The 22,857-nt window shown below is 45.6% G+C and overlaps 1 long non-coding RNA gene across 2 annotated transcripts; it reads right to left on the reverse strand.

Annotated features, from left to right (window-relative positions):
• Positions 1-823: 823 nt before the first annotated feature.
• LOC129148485 (uncharacterized) lies at positions 824-17,591 on the reverse strand. 2 transcript variants are annotated; one of them, XR_008555469.1, is made up of 3 exons: positions 17,497-17,591; positions 1,873-2,007; positions 824-1,173 (listed from the first exon to the last, which is right to left on the reverse strand). It is a non-coding gene; the product is annotated as an uncharacterized LOC129148485 (long non-coding RNA). The 2 variants fall into 2 exon arrangements; XR_008555470.1 differs by having other exon boundaries at positions 1,741-2,007.
• Positions 17,592-22,857: the final 5,266 nt, after the last annotated feature.

A 22,857-nucleotide genomic window follows, 5' to 3' on the forward strand; every position in this document is an offset into this window, starting at 1 on the left:
GATTTAATCATTTGACACCAAGGCATCATTTAGAGCAACAACCTCTGAGAGAGAACAAGATGGCCTGGCTGGTGATCAAATGACCGAAAACAGCTCCAGAGGCCATTGCTTATAACATTGTTACCACGGCGATGGAGGTGCGATCTGCCTTTTCTGTATCCCCACACCTTCCTCCTGCAGATCACAATATTTTTAGCCACTTTGTCAATTACACTGCCCCTCACCCCCCCTTTGTTAATCTTTCCCTATTTAACATGTATGTCTTTATATAGAGTAGAAAACTATAAAGGATAGTTTGTGTAAAGGTGCCCTCTAGTGATAACAACAAAGGTCACAATCAAGAAAGTAAATTTACCAAGTATCAGGTTGTATTGGAGTAACTTAACCCATTGTGTTTAAGTTGTTATCACAAATGTTTTTATTTACAGGAATTCTAACGAGCGATTTTATAATAATACTAGAGGCCCGGTGCACGAAATTCATGCACTCAGAGGGGGTCCGGCAGCTGAGCCTGTGCCCTCTCGTAGTCTGGGAGCTTTCGGGGAATGTCCGACTGCTGGACACACTGAACTGACCACCAGAGGTCAGCTTCTGCATTGAGCATCTGCCGCCTAGTGGTCAGTGCGCGTTATAGTGACCAGTTGTTCCGCCATTCAGTCTATTTGCATATTAGCCTTTTATTATATAGGATTGCTAAATTTTGGAGCTTCAAGACATTCAGCTTGAAATTTGGCAGATCAGGTAAACCGCATGAAAATATTAAGGGGAACAAATTACAGGCACGTAAAACCAAAAAAGGAGGGAGATGCAACTGTCCTGGAAGAACATTTGAATGGTAAATTTATTTACTCACATCATTTGACAAAGTTATACTATTTAGTGAGCTTTCACGCCCCACTAAGCTCATGAACCTGGCACAACAGTAATTATGTTTTAAGTTTAGAGGCTAATTACTGAGTTAAATATGTCTTCTCTGATTCTCCATTTGACTTATAAAGTTCATTTCCTTTCCAATAAGTTCCAGCATTACAATTCTTCTTGTATATTTCTAATACACTTTGTGATATCATCTTGAGTAGTTTGCGAAAGAGGAGTTCTGAGTTCCAAATGACTTCCTATTGTAGCATTACGAGTACATGTTAACGCTCCAGGATTTCTTGAGATGCTTTGTGTCTAAAGCAAATAAAAAGGATACATTTTTAAAGTAAGTATAATCTGAACAGTTATAATTGTTTTCTTCAGTTTTGAGTCAACGACTCAGAGATCAGCTTTAGGTGTGAAAAAAAGCTGACATGTAAAATATTTATCATCAATGTCCACTGAATTAAATCTGAGTTCTAAAGTTAATCATTCTTTAATTAGTACTCGTGTAATCTGATAATTCAAAGAATAACAGAATCAGTTTAAAATTTTTAAAGTAGAAGGATATAACTTAATTCAAGAGTATGGAACAATTTTTAAATCTCATCCCCCCTTTTCTCTCAAATAGTCTAGTTTAACATTAACTGGTCTTGAAAATAAAATGATTTTACTACTAAGAATCTATTGGAAAGATCAATTCAGTGATAATAGTGATGGAAACTGAAATAATAAAAAGCAAAAACAAATGCCACCTTTCTTCCAGAAATCTATAAAATAAATTGCTCTTAAAGGAAGTAAAGGAAAGGCAAAAACACTGTATTTATCCAAAATGTAATTTGCAGTGAAGTGAATTATAGCACATTAAATCGATAAATTAACCTGTAAATATAAGTCAAGTAGTTTGACTTTGTCTGCGACATCCTTTGCAGTTGCTTCAAACTTCAATTTATACTTTTCCATTTCAGACTCTTCTGCCATATGCATTATCTTGTAGGCTCTGAGTTTTACTACCTTTTGTTTCCACTTGTCTTTTTCAGCCTTTAGTTCTTCACATTCCTTTAGAAGTGCGTTCACTGTTAACTCCTGTTGAGGTGTCTTTTCTTTATTTGAAGATGCCGGTGGCAGTTTTGCTATAAGATCGTCATCCTGCATGAATAAAAGAATGTAGTTTGGTTATGGAGGTGTGTTCAACAGTATGGCATTTTGAAAGGAGTTCAGTTGCAATAAAACGTTATCTGTATGGTGGTAGAGTCTTGGAATGTGGAAGCTTGAATTAGTCAGAATCAAAACCAAAGTTAAAATGACCAGGAGTCACAAACATACATTTATTGTTGTCATCTTTGCCACACAATGCCTGCACTTGACTTTATGCTCCTTTTTCTATGACTGTTTCATGTCTTTCCCCCACAAAAATGACTACACATTGCCCCTTACTAGAAAGGCTCTTACCTCTTCTCCCATCTCAACTCTTCACAATCTTTAAAAAAGTTTTAGAGATATCATATTATGGTTTTCAGAACTGTCATCAAATGCTTCCCAAGGTAAGACTTCCAAAATGAGACTAATTAATGAATCTTATAAATACCGATTCTAATGCCATAGGTCTTCTACTGAACAGAAACATTTGATGCTAATTTTAATTGCATTCCAAGAAGAAATGATTCCCTGATTTATGGAGAAATTAAAACTCTCCCTGTTCAAGTTTAGCGACATAGCCCTACATTTTTTAGAACCAAAAAAAGTGGGCGTGGGAGGCTTAATCCAATAATGCTATCTTGAAATTCTTGGTTACTTCCCCCAAAATAAGGGAACATAGTAAAGAAAACAACATCACCACCACCATAAACAACAGACTTTCAGGAAGGTTTGTGATAATGGTGACTACTGTGTGACTGCTATGTCTGCTGCCATCTGACTCTCTCCCCAGGAAAGCTCACTCTGGGAACCCAGCCACCATGTTGTGAAGAACGAAGCAGCCCAGGCCACATGGTCAGTCCTCATACAGGTGCACAGCTGAGACTGCCCCTGAGGCTCTGAATAGCCTCAGGGAGCCCTTGGGAACTGGGTGAAGGTGATGTTCTGTCCCAGAAACCAATACAGCAGCAACCTCACCTAAAGGCCGTGTAAGAAATAGACACTGGTGTAAGTAAGAATGAAAGCAGGTAGACAGAGTGGGCAGATTGGCCCCATCTGCCTGCAACCAAGACTGTGGAGACAGACGCAGAGGAGTCGTGGATCACTTGGAACTTTTGCATGGTACTGACTACCTAACAAGAAACTGAGAAGTGGCAGACAGAACAGTAGAGAGGGGTCTTAAACCAGCGGCCACGGGACATTAAAACTGGGCTGAAATGAATGACATTTCACTTTTTCATATTTATCTTTTACTTAATTTTTTATTTACTATTATTTAATCTTTTATTTTTTGTATTATTTTTCTTCATCCCATGTTTATTTTATTTTTTCCACCCTTTTCTTCCTCACTTCTCCCTTTGACATCCTGTTTTTCTTCTCCTATCCCTGCTATAATTTTTCTCTCTCCTTTCTTCTTACCTCTTGTTAAAAATTGATCTTCTTTATCTGCTTTATTTACATGTTGTTATTACCATAGTCTCTGTTGGCTTACTCATGTATCTAACTTCCTCTCCCCTGCTTCAAGTCCAAGCACCCTTCTCTTTTCTCTTTCTTCTCTGGTCAATTTTTTATGCTTTTGTTTTTTCTCTCCTCTCTCGGTCTCTTCTTCTCCTAATGGCTTAATTAGTTCCACTCACTAAACTCAAGTCTATCTGTTCTCTCCTCTATTCTTCTTTTCCAAAAATAGATGAATATATAGATAGATACATTTTTAAAAATTGTTTTTTGTCATTTTCTTATCTTTTAATTTGTTTTTTACTTTTCTTTTTATCCACTCATTCTCTTTCTACCTCCTCTACACTGAACCATGGCCATTGCTCTATTCATTCAATTCATTTACCTTTCTGGATGAAGAGAGCCTCTACAGATTCTGCCCCCCACCCCACCCTTGTTTTTGGGTGTTTGTTTTTTGTATTTTTTGGTTTTTTTGTTTGTTTTGTGGTTTTTTCTCCCCATATATGGGATATTTTTTCTTCTTCATTTTGCTTCTTTTCCTTTTCTCTTACCTTTTTTCTGTTTCTCAATACCATTTTTGCTCTGTTTTCTCTCTTCTATTTATCTTTCCTCTGATGGTCACTTTTATTGGGGTTATTGACCTTGTGAGTACATTTTTGTTTTGGTCCCTTTGTATCATGTATTGTCGAGCTGTATTTTATGCTATTCTGTTAATATGGTATACAGTGAACCACATAACCAGACACCTGGGGAGGAGACTTCATCCTTGAATGGGACAATAACACTCAAGACCCAACTATACCAGGAGAACCCCAATATCCCAAGTAGGGAGCATCCTTAGAATATCCAGCCAGAAGACCTGAGAGTTGCACCACTGGGTCCCACAAAACATCCACTCTATAAGACAAACTCAAAAAAATCTGGGTGACATAGAAGTTTGATCTAATATATAGAAAAACACACACAAAGGAACAGCAAAAATGTGGAGAAAAAGAAACAGCCAACATACAAAAGAAAAGGAGGAATCGCCGGAAAAGGAACTAAATGAAATGGAGGCAAGCAATTTGTAAGAGAAACAATTCAGAGCAATGATTACAAGGACACTGAAAAGGATGGAAGAAAAATTCAACATGTGTAAGAATCAAGGGGAAATAAAGAAGAACCAAGTGGAAATGAAGAAGGACATAACTGCAATAAAGAACACAATGGAAAGTATCAACAGTAGAGTAGAATAAGCTGAGACTGCATCAGTGAACTAGAATACAATGTAAAAAACAAACACCCAAGTAGAGCAGCAACTGGAAAAAAAACACCTTAAAAGCAGGAGAGCCTAAGGCAGCTATGGGACTACAGGAAATGAATAACATCCGCATAATTGGGGTGCCAGAAGAGAGGAAACGGAGCAAGGAATAAAAAACCTGTTTGAAGAAATAATGACAGAAAACTTCCCTGATATTGGGAAGAAAAAACTCACACAAATCCAAGAAGCACACAGAGTCCCAAAAAAGATGAACTCAAAAAGACCACCACCAAAGTACCATACATCATAATTAAATTGGCAAACACCAATGACAGAGTAATAATCTTAAAGGCTGACAGAGGGAGACAGAAAGTTACTATAAGGGATCTCCAATTAGACAACTGATTTCTCAACAGACACACATGAGGCCGGAAGGGAATCGAATGACATATACAAAGTGATGCAAAGCAAGGGACTGAATTCAAGAATACTCTATGCAGTAAGGCTATCATTTCAAATTGAAGGGACATCAGGAGCTTCACAGACAATAAAGGACTATGTGAGTTTATTATCATCAAGCCAGCAATGCAAGAAATGCTAAATTGACTGCTATAAAAGGAAAAAAAATAAGAACAGAAGAAGGAACACAGGCACAAAAAATAAAAATAAGTACCAATGAGTACCAATCAATAATAAGTTTAAACGTAAGTGGACTAAATGCTCCAAACAAAAGACATCGAGTGGCTGAATGGATAAAAAATCATGACCCATATACATGCTGTCTACAAGAGACCCACCTCAGAATTAGGGAGTCACACAGACTGAAAGTGAAGGGATGGAAAAATAACTTCCAGGCAAATGGAAATGAAAAATAAAGCTGGGTTTAGAAATACATATATATGATAAAATAGACCTGAAAATGAAGGCCACTTCACAATACTAAAGGGATCGGTACAACAAGAGAATATAACTAGCATGCACCCAATGCAGGAGCACCAAAACACATAAAAAGAATCTGGAAGATATCAAGGGAGTGATTGAAAACATTACAATCATAGTAGGGGAGAAACCAAGATGGCAGCATAGGTAAACACCTGAATTGCTGCCACGCACAACAATTTCAAAACTACAACGAAAACACAAAATGGACATCATCCAGAACCACCGGAAGGCTGGCTGAGTGGAAATTCTACAACTAGAAGGAAAGAGAAAAGCACACTGAGACTCAGAGGATCTGCGGAAGTGGAGAAGTACGGAGGCGTGCGCATGGAGAGGACTGGCAGCTGAGTATGCGGCTGTCTTTTTCAAGCGGGAGGGAGACAAAAGCTCCCTACTGCTCTGAACTCCAGTTCCAGGTGAGACTCTGGGGACCCAGACTCCTATGGGGAGAAACTGGACTGGCTGGCAGCGAGCGAAACTCGAGGGAGAGTTTCTATCAGAGGTGCTTGCAGTGATTACTGTGGGACACTGAGACCCGGGGGCCTCTTAGGGCAATGCTGATGGGAAGCCATCGCTGGTTGCTCCGCCCTGAGACTTTGCCCAGTCCAAGCTGAGAGCAGAGGCTTTTGCATATGAATGGCCTGGTCCTTTGAAATCTAAACTTACCTAATAAACTGCATGTCAGTCAGTTAGACCCAGAACATCCAAAAGAAGGCCCAAGGCCCCGCAGCAGCTTGCATTGCTTCACAGCTGGGCCTCATCTGGGCACCTCCAAAACCCAAACATAGAGGAGGAATCTGAAGATCTCTCCGTAGCTCCTGCTGGGTGGCTTCTGGCAGAGGCTATATTAGCATCTCCTGGGAGATCCAAGAGCTGGTGTACCCAGGGGTCAGAGTAGAACCATCCAGATTACAACTCCTTAGATCCATAAGGGACACACTCAGGGGGCAGACTCAATGAGCGCCAAAGCCACACTGAAGCACGTCTTGTCTCATAACGGTGTCTCCAGCACAGAGGTTCTCCCATCATAGACACACCTGATCCTTACAGCCAATTGGCCTGGAGGTCAATTCCTCCCAGTGATACCAACAACAATCCAGGCTTAACTACAAGAATGTGCACAAAAAGTGTCCACCTCAGGTAACTGGGGAGGCTGAGCCACTGGGCCCTATAGAAACAGGTCACAAATGAAAGAATTGGAGGAAAGCAAAGTGCTGGATATAGAGTTCAAAACCACGGTTATAAGGTTTTCCAAGAATTTTCTAGAAAAGGCCGATAAATTTAGTGAGACCCTCGAGGAAATGAAAAAGGACCAACTAGAAATTAAGCATACACTGACTGAAATAAAGAATAATACACAGAGATCCAACAGCAGACTAGAGGATCGTGAGAATGAAGTCTAAAAATACAAAGAAGCAAAAAACACCCAACCAGAAAATGAAAAAGAAAAAAAGAGTCCAAAAATATGAGATAGTGTAAGGAGCCTCTGGGACAACATCAAGCATTCCAATATACGAATTTTGAAGGTGCCAGAAGAAAAGAGAGAGTGGTACTGAAAAACCTATTTGAATAAATAATGACAGGAAACTTCCCCCACCTCGTGAGAGAAATAGATTTACAAGTCCAGGAAGTGCAGAGAACCAGAAACAAAAGGAATCCAAAGAGGACCACACCAAGACATCATAATTAAAATGCCAAGAGCAAAAGACAATGAGAATATTAAAAGCAGCAAGAGACAAACAGTTACCTACAAGGGAGCACCCACACGATTGTTAGCTGATTTCTCAACAGAAACTATGCAGACCAGACGGGAGTGGCAATAAATATTCAAAGTGATGAATACTAAGAACCTACAACAAAGATTACTCTACTCAGCAATGCTATCATTCAGAATTGAAGGGCAGATAAAGAGCTTCACAGATAACAAAAAGCTAAAGGATTTCATCACCACCAAATCAGTATTATATGAAATGCTGAAAGGTATTCTCTAAGAAGAGGAAAAAGATAAAAATTATGAACAACAAATACATATCTATCAACAAATGAATCTAAAAATGAAGTGAATAAAAAATCTGAAGAACAGAATGGACTGGTGAATATAATAGAATCGGGCACAGAAAAGGAGTCGACTGACAATTCATGGGAGGGAGGGGTGTAGGGGTGCAGGAAAACTGGACAAAAGTTGTACACCTATGGATGAGGACAGTGGGTGGGGTAAGGTTAGAGGGTGGGGTGGGAACCAGGCGGAGGGCAGCTATGGGGGGAAAAGAGAGGAACATTTGTAATTATAGGAACAATAAAGATTTATTTTAAAAAAACACAATACGATCATAGTAGGGGACTTTAATACCCCAGCAACATCACTGGATAAATCCTCTAGACAAAAAAATCAGCAAAGAAACAGCAATCCTAAATAACTGACTAGCTCAGATGGACTTAATTGACATCTTCAGAACATTTCACCCCCAAATCCTCAGAGTGTACATTCTTCTTAAGTGCACACGGGATATTTTCAAACATAGATGACATATTGGGTCATAGGCAAAGCCTCTCCAAATTCAGGAAGGTTGAAATCATATTTAGCATCATCTCAGACCACAATGGCATAATATTAGTAATAAACTACAAGAAGAACAAAAAAAAAAAATCCAAACACTTGGAAACTGAATAGCATGCTATTAAGCAATGATTGGGTTACCAAAGAGATCAAAGAATAAATTAAAAATATCCTGGAAATTAATGACAGTTAAACACAACAATCCAAAACCTGTGGGACGCAGTGAAAGCAATCCTGACAGGTAAGTTTATAGCTCTACAGGCCTACCGCCAAAAAAAAAAAAAAAAAAAAAAAAAAACACACATAAGAAAAAATGGTAATAAATCATCTAACTGTAAAACTTAACCCTTTGCACTCGCTTGCTTTTTTCTCCATTCCTGCTACTGATGCTAACCGGATCGAGTCACACTCAACATCCAAGTGCAAAAGGTTAAAGAATTAGAAAGAAAGCAATAGGAAAAGACCAGAGTAAGCAGAAGTAAGGAGATGATAAAGATCAGAGCATAAATAAATGACATAGAGAAAAAAAATACAAAAAAATCAAGAAGACCAAGAGCTGGTTCTTTGAAAGGATACACAAGATTGGTCAACCTCCTAGCCAGGCTCACCAAGAAACAAAGAAGACCCAAATAAAATCCAAAATGAAAGAGGCAAAATAATAACACACCCAATAGAAACACAAAGGATTGTTAAAAAATATTATGAACAACTCTTCCAACAAACTAGAGGAAGTGGACATATTACTAGAAAAAAATACAACCTTCCAAAACTAAATCAGGATGATTCTAAAAATCTCAATGGGCTGATAACTATGGCAGAAATTGAAGCAGTCATCAAAAATCTTCCAGCAAACTAAAGCCTGAGGCCAGACAGCTTCACAGGGGAGTTTTACCAAACATTCAAGAAAGAAGTAAAACCTATCTTCCTCAGGCTATTCCAAGAAATTCTAGAGGGAGGGCCTTTCAAGCTCATTCTGCAAAGCCAGCATCACCCTAATACCAAAAGCAGATAAAGACAACGCAATGAAAGAGAATTACAGGCCAATATCCCTCATGAACATAGATGCCCAAATTCTCAACAAAATTCTAGCAAATCAGATCCACCATTACATCAGAAAGGTTATACACCATGACCAAGTAGGATTTATCCTGGGGATTCAAGGATGGTACAATGTCTACAAATCAATAAACATGATGCATCACAGAAACAGACTGAGAGATAAAAATCACATAGTCATATCAATGAAGAAAAAGCATTTGACGAAAATCTAACACCGTTTCTTTATAAAAACCCTCAGCAAGATGGGAATAGAGGGATCATACGTCCACATAATAAAAGCCTTATATGACAATCCTACAGCCAATTTCATACTTGATGGGCAAAAATTAAAACCATTTCACCTAAAACAGGAACAAGACAGGAATCCCAGCTTTCACCACTCCTGTTCAACATAGTTCTGGAAGTACTAGCCATAGCAATTACACAACAAGAAGAATCAAAGGTATCCAAATTGAAAAGAAAGCGTAAAACTCATTCTTTGTAGATGACATGATACTGTACATAGAAAACACTAAAGAATCTAACAAAAAATTATTAGACCAACTAAATGAATTCAGCAATGTAGCAGGATACAAAATTAAGGCCAAGAGTTCTATACCATTTTTATACATTAATAGTGAACTTACATAAATAGAGATTTCACCTTTTGCACTCGGATGTCGAGTGTGACTTGACACGGTTAGCATCGGTAGAAGCTTGAGAAAAAAAGCAAGTGAGTGCAAAGGGTTGAAAAGCAATCCCTTTTACCATCTCACCAAAAAAATTAAGATGCCTAGGAATACACTCAATTAAGGAGGTAAAAGACCTGTACTCAAAACTACAGGACACTGAAAAACAAGATAAAGGAATACATAAACAGATAGAAGAACATACCATGTTAATGAATTGGTAGAATCAACATCATTAAAATGTCCATACTACCCAAAGCCATCTATACATTCAATGCACTCCCCATTAAAATAAAAATGGCATATTTTACAGACTTAGAATAAACTCTCGAAAAATACATCTAGAGTAAAGAAAGACCCCAAATAGCTACAGCAATCCTGAGAAAGAAGAACAAAGTAGGAGGAATCTTAATACCAGATATCATACTGTATTACAAAGCCACTATTCTCTGGTAAGAGTTTAATCTCCAAAATTTAACTCATACAATTTAAAATTTTTTAAGATATCAGGAACAAGACAGGGATGCCCATTCTCACCACTCCTGTTCGACATAGTACTGGAAATTGTAGCCATTGCAATTAGACAAGAAGTAATAAAAGGCATCCAAATTGGAAAAGAAGTAAAGCTGTCCTTATTTGCAGATGACATGATATTGTACATAAAAAACCCCGAAAGACTCCATAAAAGAAACTATTAGACTTCATAAATGAATTCAGCAATGTAGCAGGATACAAAATTAACACCAAGAAATCTATGGCATTTCTATACACCAATAGTGAACCTACAGAAATAGAGACTAAAAGAGCAATCCCATTTACCATTGCACCAAAAAAATTAAGATACCTAGGAACAAACTTAACGAAGGAGGTAAAAGACCCATCTGCGGAAAACTATAGGACACTGAAAAAAAGGGATAGAGGAAGACGGAAGCACATACCATGTTCATGGATTGGTAGAATCAACATCAGTAAAATGTCTATACTATCCAAAGCAGTCTATAGATTCAATGTACTCCACATTAAAATACCAATGGGATATTATACAGACCTAGAAAGAACTCTTCAAAAATTTACCTGTAATACAAAAAGACCCCAAATAGCCACAGCAATTCTGAGAAAGAAGAACAAAGTAGGTGGGATCTCAATACCAGATTTCCAACTGTATTACAAAGGCACTGTTCTCAAAACAGCCTGGTACTGGCACAAGAACAGACATATAGATCAATGAAATAGAATAGAGAACTCAGATATCGACCCAAACCACTATGCTCAATTAATATTTGACAAAGGAGGTATGAACACACAATGGAGTCAAGACAATCTCTTCAATAAATGGTGTTGGGAAAATTAGACAGATACATGCAAAAAAATGAAACTAGATCACCAACTTACACCATACACAAAAATAAACTCAAAATGGATAAAGGACTGAAACATAAGACAAGAAACCATAAAAATACTAGAGGAATCCACAGGCAGAGAAATCTCAGACATATGCTGAAGCAATTTCTTCATTGATGCCACTCCTAGGGCAATGGAAACTAAAGAGAAAATAAACAAATGGGACTACATCAAAATAAAAGGCTATTACTCAGCAAAAGAAACCAACAAAACAACTAGAAATCCCACTGTATGGGAGAACATATTTGCAAATGTTATCACTGATAAAGGTTCAATCTCCAACATCTACAGGCAACTGTTACAACTTAAGAGGAAGATAAACGATCCAATAAAAAATGGGCAACAGAGATAAATAGAATATTTTCAAAAGAAGAAAGAAGGTAGGCCCAGAGACATATGAAAACATGCTCAAAATCACTAATTATCCAAGAGATGCAAATCTAAATGACAATGCGGTACCATCTCACCCCTGTCAAAATGGCAATCATCAACAAATGAGAAGTTCTTGCGAGGATGTGGAGAAAAAGGAACCCTGTTGCAGTGCCGGTGGGAATGCAGACTGGTGCAGACTCTATGGAGAACAGTATGGAGTTTCCTCAAAAAAGTGAAAATGGGACTCCCATTTGACCCAGTGATCCCACTCCTGGGAATATATCCCAAGAAACTAGAAACACCCATCAGAAAGGATATATGCACCCCTATGTTCATAGCAGCACCATTCACCATAGCTAAGATTTGGAAACAGCCTAGGTGCCCATCAGCAGATGACTGGATCAGAAAAGTGTGGTACATCTACACAATGGAATACTATGCTGCTATAAAAAAGAAGGAATTCTTTATGTTAAGTGAAATAAGCCAAGCAATGAATGAAAAATACGACCTGATCTCACTCATTTATGGAAAATAAAGAACATTATAACCTGATGAACAAAAAGATAGATACAGAGGCAGTAAAGCATGGAACAGATTGTCAAATTACAGCGGGAAGGCTGTGGAGTGTTGGGGAATGGGGGAAGAGATCAACTAAAGGACTTGTATGCATTCATATAAGCACAACCAATGGACGCAAGACACTGGGTTGGGGTAGGGGGGGAGACGAGGGCATGTGACAGGGGCTAGGGGATGCTGGGGGGAAGTCAATGGGGAAAAAAGGAGATATATGTACTACTATATGTAATACTTTAAACAATAAAAAAAATAAAAAAAATAAAACAAAAATTTAAGATAAACAATCCAATTTAAAAATGGCCAAAAGACATATAGAAACCTATCAAAAGAGGACATACAGAAGGCCAAGAAACATGAAAACACGCTCAAAGTCAGCAATCCTCTGAAATATGCAAATCAAAATAATTATGTTCCATGTCACACATGTCAGAATGGCTATCATCAAGAAATCAACAAACAGCAAGTGCTGGTGATGATGTGGAGAAAAAGGAACCCTCGTGCACTTTTGGTGGGAATGTAGGCTATTTCCAGTCACTGTGGAAAACAGTATGGCGTTTCCTCAAAAGTTAAAAACAGGATTTAAGGAATGCCCATTTGATCCCGTAATCCCACTTGAAAGAGTATATCCCAAGAAATCAGAAAGGAATATGCACCCCTATGTTCATAGCAGCACAATTTACAATAGGTAAGATTTGGAAACAGCCTAAGTGCCCATCAGCAGATGAGTGGGTTAAAAAACTGTGGTACATCTACACAATGGAATACTACGCTGCTGTAAAAAAGAAGGAACTTTTATCATTTACAACAGCATGGATGAACCTGGAGAGCATTATGCTAAGCTACATAACCCAGTCGGAGAACGATAAATATGACATGATGTCACTCATTTGTGTAATATAGTGAACAACATAAACTGATGACATAAATAGGTCTAGAGAGAGAGAAACAGTGAACAGACCATGAGACCTCAGAGGAAATGTAGGGAGGGTAGGGGTGTGTGGGGCAAGAGATCAACCAAAGGACTTGTATGCATGGATGTTAGCATCATCAGTGGAAACGGACATTGGGGCAGTGGGGAATTGTCCTGGGGGTGGGAGTGCCTGGGGAGGGGTCGATGCATGAAAAAGAAGACATATGTAATACTTTCAACAAGATAAAATAAAATAAAAACAGATTGCTGACACTGAAAAAGAAACACACACATGGTGGGAGAGCCTTTGATCGCGAGGTGGATTGAACCTGACGAATGTAGAGACGCATGAAAACAAAACCCACAAGGGCCTCTAAGAAATGGTGAGTGAAAGCCTGATGGCCCCTGAGGCGGCTGACAGCAAGTCTTCTGGACAAGTGAACACAATGGCACTGTAACGAGGATGACGGGGATTCTTGCTAGGAAGCAGGTGTAAGTGAAATCGATAAGTAAAGAAAGACAATCCTATATAATAAAAGCCTAATATGCAAAATGACTCAATAGCAGAATGGTTGGGGGGGAAGAACTGGCAAGTGGGCGGTGCCAGGCCAACCAAGGTGGGTTCCAGAGGGCAGAGGGAGCGGGCCGTGGTGGCACCCAACAGCGGTGGAGGGGTGATTGGGGGGCAGGCCTGGCCGCTCGCCTGCCAGCACTGTCCTCCCATTGGCCCGCTGGTCGCTTCCTGCAGAGGTTGGCCAGACTGTGGCTTAGGCCCCTGAGAGCTCCTGGACTGTCAGAGTGTGCAGGCCAGGCTGAGGGACCCCCCCCCCCCCCGCGAAGTGCATGAATTCCCATGCACTGGGACTCTAATTAAATACAAAAGAAATAGGACTTACTTACGGATTTCAAATATCCATTTCCGATTTATAGCTTCTCCCACATGTCCAATTGTTGTATAATACTATACTAGAGGCTTGGTGCATAGAATTCATGCACGGTGGGGGGGGTCCCCTCAGCCCAGCCTACACCTGGTCCAATCTGGGACCCCTCGGGGGATGTTCTACTACCAGTATAGGCCCGATCCCCGCAGTTGGACATCCCTCTTACAATTTGGGACCACTGGCTCCTAACTGCTCGCCTGCCTGCCTGGTTACCCTGTACTGTGCCCCCACCCCCGCCAGCCTGGTCATGCCTTATTGCCCCCCCCCCTCCATGCTGGCCTGGTCGCTCCCAATTGCCCCCCTCCGCCAGTCTGTTTGCCTCTCACTGCTCCCCCCTACCGACCTGGTTGCCCCAACTGCCCCCCCCTTTGGGCCTGGTTGCCCCATGCAACCTGCTGTTGGGTCGTTTGGTTGTCCCTCACTAACTCCCCTGCTGGCCTGGTCGCCTGCTGCACACCGCCTGCTGCTCAGTCATTGGTCGCCCCTCACTAACTCCCTTGCTGGCCTGGTCGCCCACGCAGCCTGTTTTGTCATCGGTTTGGTTACAATGGTTGCTTAGACTTTTATTATTATAGATAATAAAAGCCTAATATGCAAATTGTTCCATTGGGCAGTCATTCGCCTGGGAGTTTGATGGGAAGACCAGGATTTTGACGGCTCACTATGACATGGGGCTGCAACCTCTCACCAGCTACCTGGGGCTAGGAGTGATGGGGACTGAGGTGCGGTGAAAATGCAGGGTTCCACCAAGCTCGCTCTCACTCCCCCTGCTACCCTCCCCCGGGACACCAGGGCTCACACACTGGGGAAGTCCCCATGCTCAGGTGCCGGGTGCCTGCCAGGAGCACACCCCACATCCACGTGGTGTCTTCCGAGTGAGCCAGCCACAGCGCCTGGACCACAGGGGCTGGTCAGGCTCCCAATGGGTTAATGCAGGAGCTGGTCTGCAAGGCCAGCTGAGAGTGCACACTCTGCTCGCCCGGCTTTTGTGTGGCTCCACTGGGCAGCCCTGAGGTCTATGCTGTGCCCTGGCCTGTGGGGTCCGGCCATGCTCACTGCATCTTCGTGTGGGGACTTGGGTGCTGTGACTCAGGCGGAGGGGGACATGCAGGGACCTGAGGCCTCGGTATTTCTCAGAGCCCGGAGGTCAGCTGGCACCTGCCTTTCCATGCCAGACACTTGCACTTTTATACAACCACAAAATTGCTGGCCACACCCATGCACAGTTTTGTGCACCAGCCCTCTAGTGCTAAAATAAAGAAATGGCTTCTGGGCTAACATCAAATCCAGGCTGTCCAGGAAGATATGGTCTAAGGATAAAGCCAAGAATTATAAAACCCTTAAGACTTCAGAAACCTTTAGCTGATGCCTCAAAGGATTTTTAGAATGTAAGAATTTTAAAGGCACAGTCCTACAACACCTCAAAAAAACCCAAGGTGAAGAGCTTATCTGAAAACAATTTGTGAGGTGGCTTTTCTAATGGCATGAACTGCAGTGTTATTTAGTAGAAAACAAAGCTTCTTGACTTCTATAAAGAATGATGCATAATTCTCAACTTTCCTAAGGGTAAATATTTTTTTAAAAATATACAAATTGCAGAATAAAAGCCAGGGTTTAAGATATAAGTGCACTATTGCCGAAACCGGTTTGGCTCAGTGGATAGAGCGTCGGTCTGTGGAATGAAAGGTCCCAGGTTCGATTCCGGTCAAGAGCATGTACCGTGGTTGCGGGCACATCACCAGTAGGGGATGTGCATGAGGCAGATGATCGATGTTTCTATCTCTCTCCCTTCCTCTCTGTGAAAAATCAATGAAATATATATATTTTAAAAAAGATATAAGTGCACTATAAAGATAATCCGATATAGTAAAAGTAATATGCACATTAACCAATACTCCGCTACACCCATAAGTCACGCCCACCAGCCAATCAGGAGCGAGTATATAGATTAACCCAACCAAGATGACTACAGCGAGGGAGAGAGTAGGAGGGTCTAAACGGGCAATTGGACATCCCTCAAGGGGTCCCACATTGGAGAGGGTGCACGCTGGGCTGAGGGACACCCGCCCATGCACAGATTTCGTGCACCGGGCCTCTGGTACAATTATAATAAACGAGAAGCCCAGCACATCATTAAATTGTGTGGGTAGGGTCCCTAGGCCTAACCTCCTGCGATCGGGGCCATCTCCTGCCCGTTTGCCAGTTCCCAGGCTGAACGGTGCCTGCGCCGCCAGGCGTCAGGCTGTTGGGATCACCAGCTCATCTCCAGCTACTCCGGGGCTCAGGCCTGCGGGAAAGTGGGCACTGGAGGCTTCAGGAGCACATTATTTGTAAAAGTATGCAAAGAACCATTTAAATAGTAGTGGAAAGTTTAAATCAGATATCCAAATTTTGATTTAACGAAAAGCAGATGCCTTTAAAAGAGCTGAGAGGTCATGTGAATAGATTACTTGAGACTGAAATACTTCCAAATGTAATTCAAATGGGCAGGAATAAAAATAACATCATGCCAACTAAAATGTCTAAGATGCTGCTGAAGGAAAGGTACTCTATGATAGAGCATCTACATTTCAGTTCATCTGGGAAACCTGGATTTAGCTGTTAAATTCATCCATTTGATTGACTCTTAATGTCAAAATACTCATTTTAGGTAGAGCATTTCCATTTACCTACTTCCTAACTGTTTTAAACTTGGTGACAGAAAGATTAAAATGATCATTCTATCAATATAAGACTAAGTTATTAATATAAATCTCTATCTATTAGTAATCTATAACGTCACCTCTTAAAATTTCATGGGCAGGACAATGCCTTTACTCAAAACAAAGCACCTCTCAGATCTAATGTTCACCTACTGGACACAATGTTGCTTTAAAGCTGATAGAGAAAACACATTTATAAACTATATATATATATATATATATATATATATATATATATGTATATATATATATATATGTATATATATATACATATATATATGTATATATATACATATATATGTATATGTATATATATGTATATATATACATATATATATGTATATATATATACATATATATATATATATATATATATTTCAGAGGAGAAGGGAGAGGGAGATAGAAACATCAATGACGAGAGAGAATTATTGATCGACTGTCCCTTGCACACCCCTACTGGGGACTGAGCCTGCACCTGGGCATGTGCCCTTGACCGGAATTGATTGAACCCGGGACCATTCAGTCCTCAGGCCAATGCTCTGTCCACTGAGCCAAACCAGCCAGGGCTATAATCTTTACATTTGTAATATTCAACTAGATTCAACATTTAGCCATCATCAAATGTTACTCGGAATTTTCTCTTAGAAATTTTGAAAAATTCTTATCTGTCTGGATACTTACATCTCCTTCTCCCTTATCCTTTTCAGTCTGAAGTCTTCTTTCTTTGAAATGTTCCCATTCGTTGATTATCTCCTTAATCATCTGAAGCAGCTTAAGCACATAATTTTCATTTTCTTTTTTTTTTTTTTTTTTTTTTAAATTTCTTTATTGATTAAGGTGTCACATATTTGTCCTCATCCCCCCATTCCCAACCCACCCCTCTCCCCACGCATGCCCCAATCCCCTGTTGAACTTAACCGTTGGATAGGCTTATATGCATGCATACAGGTCCTTTGGTTGAACTCTCCCCCTCCCCCCACCCTCTCCCTACCCTCCCCTATCCTCCCTCTGAGGCCCGATAGTCCGATCGATGCCTCCTTGATTCTGGTTCTATTCTTGTTCCTCAGTCTATGTTGTTCATCATTTCCTCTAGATGAATGAGATCAAATGTCACTAGATATATACTAATAAGAACTGAATGTGAGACGAGCAATAATATTTATGCTGACAGGCAAATGAATCAATCTGTAGCGAGCTTCCCCCTGGACCAACAGTTCTTTTGAGACCCAATTTCGATGTCCAGTAGTTCCTTATGTGTACATGTCAGCACTGACCCCTCAGCTCTGGATGGTGGACAAATTGTGGTAATGGAGGTCCGACTCCCTCTGGTTTGGTCTCGGCCGAACCCAGGGGCACGGCGTCACCCGGACTAAGGGGCACGTGGCCTCACCCATACCCAAGGGGCGCGTGGTCTCACCCGGGCCTGGGACCCAGCCTCACCCGGATGGATCCAGGGGCGCACGGCCTCACCCGGACCCAGGATCTGGCTTCACCCGTACCCAGGGACGCTTGGCCTCTCCCAGACCCAGGGGCACGTGGCCTCACCCGGGCTTAGTTGCACAAGGCCTCACCTGGATCCAGGGACACATGGTCTCACCCAGACCCAGGAACGTTTGGCCACTCCCAGACCCAGGGCCACTTGGGCTCACCCGGGCCTAGGTGCACGAGGCCTCATCCGGATCCAGGGACGCATGGTCTCACCCGGACCCAGGGACGCTTGGCCTCTCCCAGACCCAGGGCCACTTGGGCTCACCCGGGCCTAGGTGCACGAGGCCTCACCCGGATCCAGGGACACATGGTCTCACCCGGACCCAGGGACGCTTGGCCTCTCCCAGACTCAGGGCCACTTGGGCTCACCCGGGCCTAGGTGCACGAGGCCTCACCCGGATCCAGGGACACATGGTCTCACCCGGACCCAGGGACGCTTGGCCTCTCCCCGACCCAGGGCCACTTGGGCTCTCCCGGGCCTAGGTGCACGAGGCCTCACCCGGATCCAGGGACACATGGTCTCACCCGTACCCAGGGACGCTTGGCCTCTCCCCGACCCAGGGCCACTTGGGCTCACCCGGGCCTAGGTGCACGAGGCCTCACCCGGATGCAGGGACACATGGTCTCACCCGGACCCAGGGACGCTTGGCCTCTCACAGACCCAGGGCCACTTGGGCTCACCCGGGCCTAGGTGCACGAGGCCTCACCCGGATCCAGGGACACATGGTCTCACCCGAACCCAGGGACACTTGGCCTCTCCCAGACCCAGGGCCACTTGGGCTCACCCGGGCCTAGGTGCACGAGGCCTCACCCGGATCCAGGGACACATGGTCTCACCCGGACCCAGGGACGCTTGGCCTCTCCCAGACCCAGGGCCACTTGGGCTCACCCGGGCCTAGGTGCACGAGGCCTCACCCGGATCCTGGGACACATGGTCTCACCCGGACCCAGGGACGCTTGGCCTCTCCCAGACCCAGGGCCACTTGGGCTCACCCGGGCCTAGGTGCACGAGGCCTCACCCGGATCCAGGGACACATGGTCTCACCCGGACCCAGGGACGCTTGGCCTCTCCCAGACCCAGGGCCACTTGGGCTCACCCGGGCCTAGGTGCACGAGGCCTCACCCGGATCCAGGGACACATGGTCTCACCCGGACCCAGGGATGCTTGGCCTCTCCCAGACACAGGGCTACTTGGGCTCACCCGGGCCTAGGTGCACGAGGCCTCACCCGGATCCAGGGACACATGGTCTCACCCGGACCCAGGGACGCTTGGCCTCTCCCAGACCCAGGGCCACTTGGGCTTACCCGGGCCTAGGTGCACGAGGCCTCACCCGGATCCAGGGACACATGGTCTCACCCGGACCCAGGGACGCTTGGCCTCTCCCAGACCCAGGGCCACTTGGGCTCACCCGGGCCTAGGTGCACGAGGCCTCACCCGGATCCAGGGACACATGGTCTCACCCGGACCCAGGGACGCTTGGCCTCTCCCCGACCCAGGGCCACTTGGGCTCACCCGGGCCTAGGTGCACGAGGCCTCACCCGGATCCAGGGACACATGGTCTCACCCGGACCCAGGGACGCTTGGCCTCTCCCCGACCCAGGGCCACTTGGGCTCACCCGGGCCTAGGTGCACGAGGCCTCACCCGGATCTAGGGACACATGGTCTCACCCGGACCCAGGGACGCTTGGCCTCTCCCAGACCCAGGGCCACTTGGGCTCACCCGGGCCTAGGTGCACGAGGCCTCACCCGGATCCAGGGACACATGGTCTCACCCGGACCCAGGGACGCTTGGCCTCTCCCAGACCCAGGGCCACTTGGGCTCACCCGGACCTAGGTGCACGAGGCCTCACCCGGATCCAGGGACACATGGTCTCACCCGGACCCAGGGACGCTTGGCCTCTCCCCGACCCAGGGCCACTTGGGCTCACCCGGGCCTAGGTGCACGAGGCCTCATCCAGATCCAGGGTCGCATGGTCTCGCCCGGACCCAGGGACGCTTGGCCTCTCCCAGACCCAGGGGCACGTGGCCTCACCCGGGCCTAGGTGCCCGAGGCCTCACCCGGATCCAGGGACACATGGTCTCACCCGGACCCAGGGACGCTTGGCCTCTCCCAGACCCAGGGCCACTTGGGCTCACCCGGGCCTAGGTGCACGCGGCCTCACCCAGATCCAGGGACACATGGTCTGCCTGGACCCAGGGGTGTGTGGGCTCTCCCTGACCCAGGGGCGCTTGGCCTCGCCCGGGCACGGGATCCAGCGTCATCCGGGTCCAGGGGCACTTGGCCTCACCCGGACCCGGAGTCCGGCCTCACCTGGACCCAGGGGCATGTGGCCTCACCTAGACCCAGGGACGTGAGGCCTCACTTATACCCAGAGGCGTGTGACCACACCCGAGCCCAGAGGCGCGCAACCCCGCCCGCACCCGGGTCTCAGTGGGGCCCCGTCTTCCCGATCCCAATTCCTGCCGGTCAATCCCCCTCAGCAATTCCCCTGGCCATCCTTCCGGAGCTCCAGTATGGCTGCTGCAGAACTCGTCGGGCGGCGGCTCGGCGAAGCTCCGGTGCACTCGGTGCATGGCGGTGGGCCAGTCTGGCGTCGCTGTGTCGGCCCTTGGGTCTGCATCGGTGGCCGGTCGCCGAGCATGCGCACCTGGCCGCTTCCGGGGCGTTGAGATTCTTGACGGACTCAGAGGTCAGCAAGCGCGGAGTCTCCCACCCCATGTCTCATAGGGGCTCGTCTGTCCGTGCTTGGCTGCCAGTGGAGCCGTCCCCTCAGCCGGAGACCGCCGGGGGAACTGCGCCGAGCACGTTCCAGGCCGCTGTTGTATCGCCTGAGCCATAGTTCTTTTGTGTCGCCTGAGCTGTAGTTCTTAAAGTGTGGTCTTTGGGTCACCGGCATCAGCATCATCCCACATCCCCCTCTTTTATTCTAGTTGTAGAGCATCTACTCAGCCAGCCCTATGGTGGTCTTGGATGGTGTCTGCTCTGCTCTCTTGTCGTAGTCTCAAAGTTGTTGTGGTAGGCAACAATCAGGCTTCCGCCCTATGCCTCCATCTTGGTCCTCCTTTGTATAGTTAAGTCTTGATTGGTGTTGGTGTCACTGGGGGGGCTCTCTTTGTCTATAAAGGAAGAGTTGCTGTGCAGGAGATACGTTTATGGGCCGGGTCTTGGTGCAGCAAAGCTTTGGCGCTCACTGAATATTCCCGTTGAATGGGTCCCTTATGCACGTGGTTGAAATCTGGTGTCATCTCCCACAGACCACTAGATGCCCTCGTTTCTGGGTCTCCAATGGGGTGTAGATCAGCTACTGCCTTAGGCACTCAGCAAGGATTACAGCAAAAACTGTAGTTTCTTCCTCCTGTCTGAGTGGCCCTGGAGCAGTCCGACTAGAACAGCAGATCATCTGGTCCGCTGCCAGAGGGCAGTCCACCCACATGCATAAGCCGTTGCTTGGGGCGCAGGTGTGCCTGCAAGACTTGTGGGGCAGGTCTTCAAGACGTGCGGGGCGGGTCCCAGGGCGGGGCGGGGTCTCAGGGCGCCAACAGGCCATGGTGTGGCGAGCCTCGATGGCTGTGAGTCTGGTCCTTCTGCCTTCCATGTATCTAAGTCCCCTCGTTCCGCACTCCAGCGCAGCAAACACTGATTGCTGGGCGCACCTCTGCAAGAGTCCCGCCTCTCCCCGCAGGCATCTGGGTCTCCCGGGGTTCGCCAGAAGATGGGTTTCAGGGTGATGGAGAGCTAATCTCCCTTAGGTTTGGAACAAAAGCCCCTTTCCCCCGCCACCAGCCAGACCCACGCACCTCCACACCTCATCCCCTCCGATTTCGCTGGGTGCGAGGCAACAGAACAGCCTTTAACCTCCGCCGCCATCTTTTTCAAACTTCTCAATTTGTGCTTCTTAATCCCTTCATTTCAGTCAACTCTACTGAAGTCTAGCGCCGCCGGGAGGTGCACGGAAAGGGCGCCCGGGCCTCCGTCCGGTGCGCGGTGCGCGCGTCCCGCGGAACCAGGCGCGTGAGGGCCGCGCGGCTGGGACGGGAGCTGGGCGGCCGCCGAGCTCCAGGCACCGCCATCGCCGTGTTCCGGACGTCGCCGCCGCGGCGTCCCCCCAATTTATACTTCTTAATCCCTTGAATTAAGTCAACTCTACTGAAGTCTAGCGCCGCCGGGAGGTGCATGGAGAGGGCGCCCGGGCCTCCGTCTGGTGTGCGGGGCACGCGGCCCGCGGCACCAGGTGCGCGGGGGCTGCGCGGCGGGGACGGGTGCTGGGAGGCCGCCGGGCTCCGGGCGCCGCCGCAGCGGCGGCGTCCCCAGCGTCCCGGGCCGGGCAGCCTGTGGGGGCGGCGGAGTTGCGAAAGTGAGTGAGTTTCCCAGGGTTTCGCCCGGAATGGGGTTCAGTGCAATCGGAGCCGGTGCTCAGCGCACTCCGGAGCCTTTATCTCCTTCCTGCCAGTGAACTCCGGCCAGGTCATCAGCCGCCCCCTCCTCTCCGGTTCCATCCTCCCCGCAGGCGCGTGTGCTCGTGTCTCCGCCCGTTTTTCCATACCTCAGGCTT

Source organism: Eptesicus fuscus, unplaced genomic scaffold (assembly GCF_027574615.1).
Source record: "Eptesicus fuscus isolate TK198812 unplaced genomic scaffold, DD_ASM_mEF_20220401 scaffold_52, whole genome shotgun sequence".
NCBI classification, from domain to species: Eukaryota; Metazoa; Chordata; class Mammalia; order Chiroptera; family Vespertilionidae; genus Eptesicus; species Eptesicus fuscus.